This window comes from Podarcis bocagei (assembly GCF_964188305.1).
Source record: "Podarcis bocagei genome assembly, chromosome: 15".
Lineage (NCBI taxonomy): Eukaryota > Metazoa > Chordata > Lepidosauria > Squamata > Lacertidae > Podarcis > Podarcis bocagei.
In genome coordinates, this window is record NC_138141.1 from 41,912,228 (window position 1) to 41,926,117 (window position 13,890).

General features: G+C 42.8%; 1 protein-coding gene and 1 long non-coding RNA gene across 2 annotated transcripts in view; one reads left to right on the forward strand and one right to left on the reverse strand.

The window, feature by feature from the left end:
- LOC308574419 overlaps positions 1-13,890 on the forward strand; it is a 198,239-nt gene that overhangs the window by 160,713 nt on the left and 23,636 nt on the right. The window lies entirely within an intron of this gene.
- The window catches only part of MED13 (mediator complex subunit 13), a 100,184-nt gene that overhangs the window by 76,939 nt on the left and 9,355 nt on the right, over positions 1-13,890 (reverse strand). The gene's annotated exons all lie outside the window — the stretch shown is intronic.

The following is a 13,890-nucleotide window of genomic DNA, read 5'->3' on the forward strand; positions in this document are numbered from 1 at the left end:
CAATACATTACAATACATAAAAAACAAAACAAAAGACACAATACATCAAAACAAAAACAAAAGCAAAAACAATTAAAAACACATCCAATATTTCCATATCATTGTCTTTTATTAACTTGTTTCATCGACCTCCTCACACCTCCCTTTTTTGTATTCTACTTATTAATTATTTCAGCAAATCCTTTCCATCTTCCACTGTTTTCTGTCATTTAATTGTCTTGATTTATTTTAACCTTATCTTACCATTAAAACCCTAAAACTTATTTGAACTTAACTCCTTATAACGTTTCTACTAAAGCCATGTAATTTCATTCCAACATTTTTCTAACACTCATTAATTTTACAATATTTCTCTAAATAAATTTTAAACTTTTTTCCAATCTTCTTTCACCGTCTCTTCTCCCTGGTCTCGGATTCTGACAGTCCTTTCTATCAATTCCATATGGTCCATCAACCTGGTGATCTTCTGTCCAAGGCTCTTAACTCTTTCCCATGTCCCTTCTGCAGATCTTCTTCATATTTATACATGCACTTAACTTTATCTTCTGCTGATCTTGTTCTTAATTTCCTTCCTTTGGCGCTGAGGAGTAGATCTCTCTCTCTCTCTCTCTCTCTCTCTCTCACACACACACACACACACACACACAGGTCATCTGGCATCTTCAGAGTCAGAGTCAACAGAGATAACAAATAATGTATGGCTTCTGTGCCAAACAAGAGATTTGTTGTCAAGGGAGACTCTGCATTCAAGTAAAAGGTAAAATCACATATTCACTTCTTACACACAGCCAGGAAGTTTGAACTGCAGACTTCTCACTGCATGGAGAGATAAAGCAGAACTAGCACCCCCCCAAAAAAAAAACCATAAAAGGAATGCATGAGATTAACAACAAAATTTGTAACGATCCAAAACACAAGTTGGATTAAGGGATCAATTCTACGTAAACATATTTAGCAGAAAGTAAATTGCATTGAACTCAGCAGGAGATGCTTCCTATTTAGAATTCATGTTTAGAATGTGGACTTGAGCAATTCAAGTGGACTTACTAGGCAAGACACTCCCTGGTGATAATTGCAACCTACCAAGCAGGGACATCACAGGGATAAACATGATTGTGACACCACAAGTTTAAAATGTGTCAACCTGAAATCATGAAACCATATCCTGGAGTACTAAATCATTAATCCAGTTGCTGTCTTTGACCACCATTCACCCTAAAAAGGGTTCAGTTAGCCTTCAAGAGAAAGGCGTCCTTCATGAGAAAGCAGTGCAGTCAGCCCTACATAAGCTCTTTATTTGCCCTAACTAGCTGTCCATAGGAACATGCTTTTCAGCAAACCACTGCACAACTATAATTATCTGGAGGACACAAGCAAAACCTGATGCTTTCTGTGGGGGTCTATTCAGCCCCTGATGAGTACACAGCTCTCCATAATAACGGAGAGCAACATACACAAAGGGAACACAAACTCCTCGCCATTAAAGAATCAGGAGACAGACTCAAAACGTAACTACAAGATAATGATCAGATGGAAGAAGTACCCATCTTGCAAAATAAAAAAAGAGAATTACTTCACCTTCAAGGCACAGAATAGATCTAATGAGATTAAGTTGAAATGAACCTTCAGAAGCGCCTTCAGGAATGATTTAATACACCATTAGTTGGGAAGAGGGGGTGTCACATGTTTGAAAAAATTGTGCCAAGTTCCCTTGTGGTGCACACATGTGTATATGAGAACATAGCTTTGCAAAACTCATGTTTTCTGGAAAGAGATTAGAACATTTAATATATGTTTTCTGGACAAGCGATTACAGAGGTTTTAGGTATGTTCCAGAAGGCTTTTTCTCCACTCCCTAATCCAGAAGAATGAAACACATACACACATACCTGTTCTTAGAAGTTACAGCATTTATTTATTACTGTCCAGATTGGTTGTCAGGACATGCTATAAAATAGTATTTAACAGAGTACCTTGAGATTCTGGATAAAGACAAGGGTTGCTAAATGGAAATCAAGTGACAACTTGTTCATAATCATATTTTTTTCAATAGGTGGTAGAATATTGAATTCCTGTTGCCAAGAGATTATTATTTTCCTAATTAAAAAAAAATAAGGAGTCAGTACTATTAATACTGTTACAAATTCTTTAGTGTTTAACACTATTTAAAACAAATTGAAATAGGGTCATGTTTTTCAATGCACACACTGTTTTTGACGATTGTATCACATCAAGCAGAACACAGCAAGACAAGGAATACTGCCCATTTGCCCAAACAACAGAAACCTATTTCCTTCCCTAAAAACTCACTGAAAATGAGAGCAGTGGGAGGACTTAACGTGCTTGCCCTTGGCGATGTCAACACACAGACAATCTCATCCTCGGGATCTCAATTGCCTGTGATCACACAGGGGAGAAAAAAAATCTAAAGATGTCAAAGTAGCAACAGCTCAGAGCTCCACATGGGCACATACATGTGAAAGCCCACTAACACATACAAGGGGTGTTGTACCCCTTAAAAGCTTACATCTCATTAAAAAACCAAGCCACACACAAATTTGCTACAAAACTAGAGTTCAACAGCTGTTCTTGTGTGTTTATGCATGTGCACACACTCACACACTATCAAGAACAGTCCAATAAGGAGAAATTCACACAAGCATTTTTATTTTCTGAACTCACCCTTTCAGATCACTTTTGGAAACACAGCAAGCCACATTGACATGGCATACTTTTTTAAACTGTTAACATGATACAATCCCATTCAATTCAGATACATTTGCAAAGGATTCTAGACACTTGGTGGGCCAATAAGCTATGACAGTGGCAAGGAACCTGCTACTTGATAAATGCCTGAACAGTCCACAGTTATTGCAATCCAGCTCTGCAAGGATAACAAGAAGACTGACCTAGTCTGTGCAGCATGAGAGGCCTTGAAGAAGCATATGCAGAAGTTCTGGGTGTCAAGCTCAGTTGGCTGGAACCACTCAACTAGCAAGAATGGCATGGAGTGCTGACTTCATTCAAGGTACCGTACTTTTCCGTGTATAAGACTAGGGGTTTTTTTACTTTAAAATAAGGTTAAAAATCTGGGGGAATCTTATACATGGATAGTGCATATGCCCATTTTCTAAATTTGGGGTCCCCAAAAGTAGGGGGCGTCTTACACATGGAAAAATACGGTATGTGGAGGGTTTCTTTTTTGGGGTGTGTGAAGAATACAGTTGTAAGGATCAGTCCACATAACCTGTAGCCACAAGCCCAGCCTTTCTCCAAGGGTTACTCAGGAGTTGGCCTGGGCAGCTCATCTTGTCAACATCAACCACTTCATCCTGCCTTCTTTATACTAACAGTCAGAAGTTTCAATGGAATAAAGCTGTGGCCTATTTTATACCCAGCTCTATCTCCATCTCCTCTCTCTGTTGGGTTACAGGTGCAGGCACAAATTCTGTTAAGATGTGTCTGCAGCAACTACTAGTCAAAATATGGCAGGCAACAGTTCCTGGAAATCAGATCCCAAAGAAATATACAGGGGTGCGTGGAAGTAAATAGGAAGCCTTAAATGCAGCTCCTTTAAGCTGCAAAAAGAATAGAGAACTATATATCCAAGATTCTTAGCTTACCTAGACAGGTGCAACAAGAGAGAAGCACACATTTTTCTCCTGTTTCACTTATCCCCCAACCAGATCTTGTTGATATCTTTGCTGGGCTGGCAACAACCAATGAAGTAACTGGGACCAAGATCGCTGCATCAGGAAGTGCTCAGTTCCTTAGTGGGGTTGATTGACAGTGCTACAACTTGCCAGCCAACATTTTTAGCTACAACCCAGGAAGGCTCAAACCATTCTCCTCAGCTTAGGGAAGGCTTATGGCAGTTGGACAAGCTCTTAAGTAAATAGAAGCCCCTGGTACTCCATCATAAACTAGTGTCTAAAAGAAAGGGGCCAAGAGAGCTCAGAATAAGAGACAACATGTTTTGCATCAAGAGTTACTGGCAAAGAGCCCAGCAGGCAATAGCCTGCCAGATCCCTTCATGCAACTCAGTTCCATGTGGATCTCATGACACAGTGATTGACATATTGGTTGTCCAAACACTGGCTAAGGTTGTAGCATGATAGAGAATATTCCTGATCTTGGGAGGGTTTTGCTTAAATAAATAATGAATATAAGCCTGTTCCTGGCTTCTCTTTGACACGTATTTGTGTGACCAAGAAACTGAATCCCTTAATGAATCCATCTGAGAGAAATACAAGGAAAAGCTGGGATGAAGCTGAAGGGTAAGAAACTTAACTGCTATGCCAGACCTTGGGCTTCTAAGGCAAAAGTTCGTCTTCTACTTTTTCTCATAAGAGTATTTTGCTAATATATTCACCCTAATGAGAAAAACTTGAGAATGCCATTATGAGGCAGGCAAAACCTGCCCACCGAACCTCACTCTCTTGAGTAATGTAGCCTATACCAATATGAGGCTGATGAGGAAATGCAGTGTGTGTGTACACACATACACAAACACAGCTGTTTCAAGAGACCATTCAAGGGTTCTTCCTTCTACTGGCATCTATCATAATGTCAGACAGATATTTTACTAATATTCCAGTAAAATGGGAAGGCAGAAAAGAGATGAAAACATTTCAGTACCAAATGTAATATTGTCCATTGTTTTGTTTAGCAGCAGCAGGTACAGTACCAAGCACAAGCAAAGAACATTTGATAAAGGAGAGAGTGAAATGTGTGTTTAAAAAGGAGCCTCTTGATGTTTATTATTGCCCACATACATAGACACACTCCTAGCATGCTAATACCTGCTTCAGTATTCCAGACATTCTGCAGCCAACGATCTGATTTTTCTGCTGAATGTGAAGAAAACTGATTCTACAGGAGAATTTGCAGCAGTAAAATGTACTGTATAGAGGTTGTTTTTTTAAAAAAAAATGCTGTAAACTCTTAATAGGGAAGAGGAGGAGGTAACATTTTTTTCCTGCCTTCCTATTATGGCTCCTGCAAATACTCAACGTATGTAACTCCAACAAATAACAGACATACAGCTTATTATAATAACCAAGGAGAATTACATAAAGATCTCACTTCAAATGCTCCAACAGCATCCCACAGTACTCAAATCGCTGCAAGGACTGTTGAGTGCTTTCTTCACTAGATCATAGAGAGGGGAAATGTGGTAACTTACAGGATGTACAGTATCAATACTGCAGTTCAGTGGATGATTTATGGATAAAAGGTTTAAGACTCAATTCTCCACTCAAAAGGACCTCAGGTAACAAAAATAGAACAATGTCAGTCTGACATTCCTGAAAAATTGCTGCCTGTCAGAGTAGGTCATCCTATCCTAGGCAGACCACATGGTTTCATGTGATCGAACTGGACTGACAAGAAAGGTTAAAAAAGTTAGGGCTAGGAAAATCCCAGCTGTCTTAAAATTTTGATGCCGAAAACCCTGGTGCCCAATTTCCCACACAGCCCTCCAGCCCTGTGCATAGTTAGCATTACCTGACATATAGGCACACATACCGTATCCCCCCCCCACACACTATAAACCACACACCACAACCTAACAAGCTTATGGGCTCACTTGTTTGTGTATACTCTAATTTACTTAGGAGTTAAAGCAGTGGCATTCAAACTTTCTAACTTGATTGAACCCATTCCACAATGACCTGTTGGCTCAGAAGTTCCATGTTTTAAAAACAGGGCCGGTCCCAATATGAGACAGAGTGAGACAACTGCCTCAGATGGTAGGTACTTGGAAGGGGGGGCAGTAGTGAGAGCTCCACAGCTGCTCTTCCTGAGTACCCTAGCCTTATATGGAGAATGAAGTTACCAATGCCATGTGGTCTGACTCCTGCACCCCCAAAGCTAACCTGCTGCTCTGAGTTGCAGTGGATGAAACCATCCCACTGACCATCCCACTGACAGTATTGTCATTCATCTGCCATGCTTTGAAACTTCTTCACCTTAGGCAGCAAATGTCTTGGGCAGGCTCTGATTTTTTAAAAATGCTGTAACATACGTATCTGTATGGTGTGCAGTCAGTGCACTGACCAGGCCTACTGAGGCTTCATGAATTCAAGGTATACCTAGAATGTACTCACCATTTGCTTGTGGCTGCCAAAGCAGGAGAAAGTTGCAGTGGTGGTTTTGTTATTTGGGTGAAGACAAAAGGAATAGGATTGAAACCAAGTGAAACATGCCTTTTAAATAGTTTGAAAATTACTATAAATGCTACAAGCCACTTGCTTGTAGCAGCACCTTGTTGAGCATTACAAGAAAAATTACAAAACTAGAGTAGCTGACAAGCTTAAATATAAACTATCAAAAACAAAAAAAATTTGCTTAACAAGCTCAAGTCAAATACTGAGCTCCAAACTTATTACTTCATAGAAGATGGCATCAAACAAGGAAATGTTTCCAAGAAATATGACAATTTCTTTCCTTCAATTTTCTTTAACATCAGAAAAAGCATAAAAACCATAGCTGTATGATTAACCTAGAAAGTAGTAATAATCAAATGAATGTTCGGGGGTGGGGAGGGAAATTATGCCATTTTCAACAGACTTCCAAACATAGTCCAAGTGTTTTGAGCAAAAGCAAACACACACATTAAAAGATGGCAAAGTCCAAACTGCACTTTGTACACTAACTTCCACATCCTACAACAGCACACAGAGTTATCTGTGAAGAGATTTAAACCTATCAGCTTCTCCAAACTTACACAGCTGGAAACTCTCATTTGATAACAAATCAAGAATTAGATATACCGTATTTTTCGTCCCATAGGACGCTCCGTCCCATAGGAAGCACCTAGTTTTTGGTTTGGTTTCCCCCCCAAAACCAGGTAGGGGAAACCAAACCAGGTCGAGGAACAGCGGGATGGCGGAGCTGCACCTCCCCGCTGTCCCCCGAGCTTGTGGGGCTGGCCGATGTCTGCCCGGCGCACAGGGCGCTCTGCTTCAGGGCGCCACACGTGCCGGGCGGCAGGCTGCTATCCGCAGCCTAGGGAGCCCTGTGGGAACTCCCGTGGGCTCCCCAGGCTTGCGGATAGCTTTCTGAAGCCTGGAGAGCGAGAGGGGTCGGTGCGCACCGACCCCTCTCGCTCTCCAAGCTTCAGCGAAAGCCTGTATTCGCCCCATAGGACGCACACAGATTTCCCCCTCATTTTTGGAGGGGGAAAAGTGCGTCCTAGAGGATGAAAAATACGGTAAATCCAGGTTCTTATTTCATCACTTTTATTGTTTATGAACTGGAACCTTCCCTTTTTGGAAGGGTGGATTGATAAACTGTTCCAGCATAATGGCTATGCAGTTGCCATTATGTATAACAGAAACCTGGTATACATATAAAAGTTGCTCGATTTCAAAACCACCATTGGGAAATAAAGAACAACTCAGAAGCTTGAGTACTCCATCTCCCTACCTTATTGTATTCCCCCCCCCCAAAAAAAAAACCCCTGCTTTTGTTTCTAGAGGCTGCACATCTGCACTGCCATTCTCACAGACCATTGCTAGCTCAAGACTATACTTAGCAAACTGAATTCAATCTAGCCATAACAGCAAACTACAGTTTACAATTAACCAGGCTAAGCACACAAACCAGTGCAGACACTGACTACTTTAAAGAACAAAAGGCAAAGTTGAACTCGTGAGGGAAGATGAAGAGAGTAGTAGCATACAAGCTTGGAAGGTGCTTCCAATCTTTTAAACATTGCTGAAATAGAGCAAAGGCTGTGACATGATGCAGACACTAAGTGCATCAGTTAAAAACCATATCCTTAAGAGAGTGTAGTATAAATTCTTTCCTTTCATTAAAGACACATTAATTTAAAGACAAGTACCTCCTGAGGTAGTGTGATTAGCTTACTGAGGTACCAAAAATAGTTTACCTTGGGGAGGAGGGGATTTCTGAAGCCTAGAAACTGAAATACACTTTTGATTAGAGAAATGATAGAAGAATGCCATTTGTTTATTGTGGAAAATGGTAATTATTAACCAAGCCACATGATGTAGGAAAATCTGTGTAACAGTGAGTCTTGAGCCAAAACGTCTATTTGGAAATAATTAACATTAACTAATATTTTTACTGTATGTGAAGAGGGGTGTGTGTGGAAAAGGGTTCCTTAAACCATCTCCTTGCTGAATATTCAGATGTTGTAACTCCCACCCTAAGAATGAGCCTATATGCAAAATATTATTCCAGGAAGGAACCTGTTCTGCGATCCTGACACTACAGCAGCTACCACTTACTTTCCAAAGGCAGTTTTGAAAGTGTTAAATGCAAAGCTGTTGGAAAGCGACCAAGTTAAAGTTATGGCAGTGAAAACAGGCATTAAGAGTGCTTCAGTTTCATGAGGGAGAGGATCAAGCCTCACTTCTCAAGCTCCAGCATTGCACTGACCCTATTCTTGCCATGAACAGCAAAAAGCAGTGAGCATTCAACCCCATCTAGCCTCAGGATTTGTGCATAGGTAATTTTCTTTTTGTTAAAAAAAAAAAAGTGATCTAGAAAATTAAATTGCACATAAATAACCAAGGGATCTCAGGACAAGTTCCTGGGGAGAAAATATATCCATTACACTTTACTGGACTTGTCTCATCCCTTGAGCCTTTAGGATACGGCAAGCCATGTGTCTAACTTACCATATTCCTAGCCATCAAAAGCAAGTTTGCGGGGTGGGGGAGGAAATCGTGCCTCATTCTGCTCCCAAAAGACACATAGGCTCAAGCTTTGGGGGCTTCCCATAGGAACATAATTCCAAAAGAGGCAGCCAAAAGGGGCACATGTCAGTCACTGCAGTCTTAAGTATGTTTACTCAGAAGCAGGGTTTGAAATTAGCAGGGTGCCAGGTACATTTTGTGCCTAAAGATTATCCATTTGTGAGCACCTCAAGAAGTCGGGTTCCATTTTTGCACCTGGCTGACACTCAAGGATTATTGAAATGTATGTGCTTTGAAGCCTTAAAGTATATGTTAAGGATAGACTATATGTTAAGAAGTTTAACAATAAAGGGTTGAGTGCTTTGAAAACTGAAGTATGGTACCAATATTATTATTGTAAACACCAAATGAAACGTGTATTAACAATTTCTGCTAAAAATACGATATTAACAATGTGTCATTTATGTGACTTGTGTATTAGTTCATTCTTATTAATAAATAAAAAGTGTTGCCGACACCCGCCCAAAAGGTGACTAGACATTCTGTTTTGATCCTCACAACCCAGGGGTCCCAGGAGCCTAGCTTTTCTATCTCAGTTTCTAACAGTGCTCAGAAGCAAGCCCCCACTGAAATAAAAGAAAGAGTTGTAAAGGGGCTTAGGGTTCCAGCCTAACATGCGTTTTTGTCTAGCAAATTATACATGAGCAGAGTAAAATCTTTACAGAATATTTTGTCAGCCAAAGCCTCCATTTACATTCACACGTGTAACACTGTTCACATGTACCAGTACTTAGGGAAGAGGCTCGAGGAAAAACACACACACACACACACACACACACACACACACACACACACACCCCTTATTAAGCCAGCTTGCATTGGCAACAAGATTATCAAGCCCGAAGTCCATGTTTGCCATCTTGCACCCATTCACCGCCCCCTTCTGTGGAGATATGAACCACGGACAAGTTATTGCTGGCACAGCAAAGGCCTGGAAGGTGCTGTTGATTAAACCTTTCCAGCTTTTACGCATATCAAGTACCAAGATAAAAACCGCAAATGAAGAAACACACAGAGAGGTTGCGCAAAAGGCACTGAGGCAATTGCTTTGAAAAGGAACCATTCCGATGAACAGAACATGTCTCCACATGTATCCAAAAGGTTGCCAAAGAACACGATACCATGAACTTTTTGTTTTTTTCTAAACAGATTCAAGAGGCTGAGAAATAAGGCTTCACACTCCCAGCTGAGCACCCCCGATCTTTCTCCTGCTAGCAGGAAAAGGATTTGGGCTCCCTCAGCTAGGGTGCAGGAGGCTTTGCGCTCCCCGGCTGAGAGGGCCATGCCAGCAAAGGGAGCCCTGACGAAAGAACCTGTTAGGCTCCGTTTGCAGGGATCCCTCCGTCTTTGCCAGCAAGGGGTTGGAGGAGCAAGTGACCTCTTTCTCCTAGGAAAAGGAGACTGTTTCCTTGCCCCTTACCCCTTAACAGGGAAGGTGAAGGATCCCTGTGATTGCAGCTGTCAGTCTCCATTCTCAGGGATCCCTCCGTCTTCACTGGTGGTGGTAGGGAGACAAGCAAGCAACATCTTTCTCCCAAGAAAAAGCGGCCACTTTCCCGCCCCTTCTACCTTGCCAGAGAAGGGAGCTGTGCAAACGGAGCCTGTCACACTTCGTCACAGGGCTCCCTCCATCTGAGCAGCAGGCTGGGGCCTGCTGCATTGGCCCTGACCTGCGAGGCGCTGGGGTGAAAGCACCTCAGTTCCCACGCAGTGAGAGCTGAAGCAGTCTCACCCAGGGCCTCGCGGGCTGAGGCCAATGAAGCTCTTTGTATATCGCCAAACTGCCATGTCTGGCTGGTGATATACTGCGATGCTCAAAACCTAGTATCGCCCAGCCCTAATCTGTATATTGTGATATTTAGCTGATGATATAACACAACGCAGGTAACAAGATATCGCCCAACTCTAATAAACAGCATAGGCTTCCACTTCTCCCTGCCCTTCATCACTTGCTATTCCACCCTTGAAAGAATGCCTAAACCATGGTTAGGCAAACTAAGGCCCGGGGGCTGGATCCAGCCCAATCGCCTTCTCAATCCGGCCCATGGACGGTCCGGGAATCAGTGTGTTTTTACATGAATAGAATGTGTCCTTTTATTTAAATTGCATCTCTGGGTTATTTGTGGGGCATAGGAATTCGTTCATATTTCCCCCCTCAAAATATAGTCTGGCCCCCCACAAGGTCTGAGGGACAGTGGACTGGCCCTCTGCTGAAAAAGTTTGCTGACCCCTGGCCTAAACCATTTCCAAAACCCAGGAATTCAACTAAATTATACATGCACACACAATTCTATTTGCATGGTTTATCACTAGCACAGAATATGCACAGTCCTGTTTATCTGTGGGGGTGGGGGAGAGAGAAAGAGAGAGGCAGACACAACCACTATTGCTCCTATCAGGACAGACTGTTGCTTTCCTAGCAAGCTGCAAGCAATGGAGATGTCCTACTTTAAGCCCTGCAGGGGAGAAATTACAATAATCGAGCTTCTATTGTCACTGGGGACATGTGTCACTGTTGTGAGGCTGTCATAAGATAAAAATAATACCACAGCCAAGAGCTGGCTGCACAGCTGAAGGGGTAATTTTCATATTACATCTGGTAAATGGTATCAAGATTCTTCACCCAATACCCTGGCTTCAGAAACAAATCCCTTCAAGCCAATGCAGGAAGAAGGCTCTGTGGAGAGCAGGAAAAAAAAGAGAGAAAAGAGCAGCAGTTATCCCAGGCTTGATGCCGATAGCCAATGCAGCCAGCTGGCAGAGTCATCCAAGCATTCCCTTCCAGGCAAAATAACAAGGTCCAGGGCCTGAAGAACAAGGAAGCATACAGCTAGATGGCAGAAAACATCACCAATTCTGTACTGTTTGGTTTAAGGAAGATCCAAGAAAATCAACAAAATGATGAGAAGCCTCTTGAAGGAGCCTGCATTCAGTTCCTTCAGTGGCGCTATGCAAGGCAGAATACTTCCAGATCCAAGTAGTATCCTTCAATCTGGTGATTTTTAAACTATGCTCCATCAAACCCTGTTTTTCAGTGGTTTATCGAAGAGAAAAATAAGTTACAGTAGACAAGCTTCTGTGAAAGACAACCTGCCCACTAGTGCAATGTTCTGCTACGTGCAACCACAAATAACTGGCAGGCATATTTTAGGGTGCACTTTCAGTTCCCACAGAACAACAACAAGGCCCAAATGGGCTGGCTACCTAGCACTACATGCAAACTGGCTATGCCCCCTCAGGATCTTCTGCATAACACAAAGGTGTTCTGTGGCAGAAAAGCCAATGTGGAAATGGTTCCCTGGAGGTAGAAAGCTTGAAAACTGCTGCTTTAAATCAATTACTAAAAAGCTCCAGCCAATAGACTTGCACAAAGGGCCATTGCCAAAAACTCTTAATGCATCCAAGGACCTGCAGCCGCAGAAACACCATTTCATGCTCCGAAGCAAAGCCAGAACCCAGTAAGTGTCCAAGAAGGTCTGAGAACGTATAATCATTCCTTTTCATAAGCTTGCCCAATATCATTGCACAACTTTCTAAGAATTTTCACTCAAGTCATTCTCCTCCCTCTCGTGATAAGATGCCCAATACTACATTATACTGCCCACAGTTGTTTTCAGCCAGAGAGACATAGCACAGAAGTTTCAGAATTCAGAAAAAAATGCATTATCCACAGTCAAAGCTTTCCAGCTAATGAAGCACAAAACCTAGTCAATTAATTTTAGGAAGTTTCAGTATATTACACATAAAGGGAAATGTGATAATAAAAACGGGCCAGCGAAATAACAGAATTGGTAGTGAACATTTTTTTTTAAAAAAAAGAACATGTAAATCAAAACATTCAGCAAGTTAACTAAGCCTTAATAAACAGCAAAGGCTCATACTACCAAGGTGGCACAAGAAAAAAGGATCAGCAGAAAAATTCTCTTATGGCTTATCAAGTGTGCAAAACATGTAACAAAGGCTAAACCACAGAATGCAGTGTTGAGCTGTATCTGAAGTTAAATCCCATGTAATTGCATGTTCAGCTATAAGAGGGGTCACCTACTTGAGCAACCCAGCCCAACTTTTCCCCTCTACAGTACCTACTGGGAACAACAAATCTGAGGCTACAGAACCTTGGACCTCACTCTTTACTCCACTCTTAAAAGTGGCCCTCCAAGAAAAACAAGCATATATAAGGGTCTGAAAGCAGCTTCTCTCTTTCAGATGTATCCCAGGTGCCTTCTTAGAAAATGGTGTTGCGTAACTCCTTCTGAATGCATTAATATAGAAAACTATGAAAAAGCCCATTGAAGCTAACAGCCAACAGCAACTTTTCACTAGGCTGCAGGTCAGGTATTCCTGAACACAAAGTCAAAAGTCACAAGATTTAAGAGTTATGGGCAATGTGGGGAAACCAGTACAAATAAGTGCATTGTATTCCTGCAATGGAATGCACTGACAAGATGGAACATTTATGTAAAAAGAACAAAATATAAAAAGAAAGCATTTAGGCCAGGGATAGGCAAACTAAGGCTGGGGGCCGCATGCGGCCCCCCAGGCTCAAAAATCTGGCCAGCGGACCCTGCCACCCGCTCAGTCAGTCCCCACGCGCTGTGAACGCTTCACCACATGGGGACTGACTTCCGCGATGCTGGCACAGCTTCTGGGCGGGCAGCGATGCTGGCGCGGCTTCAGATCGGCTGCAGGAAGCCTTGCCACCTGCGGCTAAGGTAAAACCGGTGCGGCCATGGACGGAGAAGCCGGCAGGCAGGCGGTGGGTCTGGGCTGTGCCATGGGCATCGTGACTGGCGCGGCGCAGGGCTTCAGCCAGAGTTTGGCTCCCGGCTTGGCGCTGCTGCTGGTGGTGCACTCGGCAGCCACACTGGAGCAGCTGGAGGGCGAGCTGTGCATCGCCTGCCCGCCAGCCTTGGACGACGGGCTGCAGTGCGTGGTGCACACTGCCTGTGAGCTCCGCAGGGACAGGCCGATGGAGCGGCTACTGCTCGTCAACACTGGTGAGCGGGCACCACCGAGACGCACTCCTGAGCACACGCAGAGTGCGTTCCTCCTCCATGTTCAGAGGCCGCTGCAGGACCGGCTTGCAGGGTGTTTATATTTTTCAAAATATAGTCCAGCCCCCCACAAGGTCTGAGGGACAGTGGACTGGCCCCCTGATGAAAAC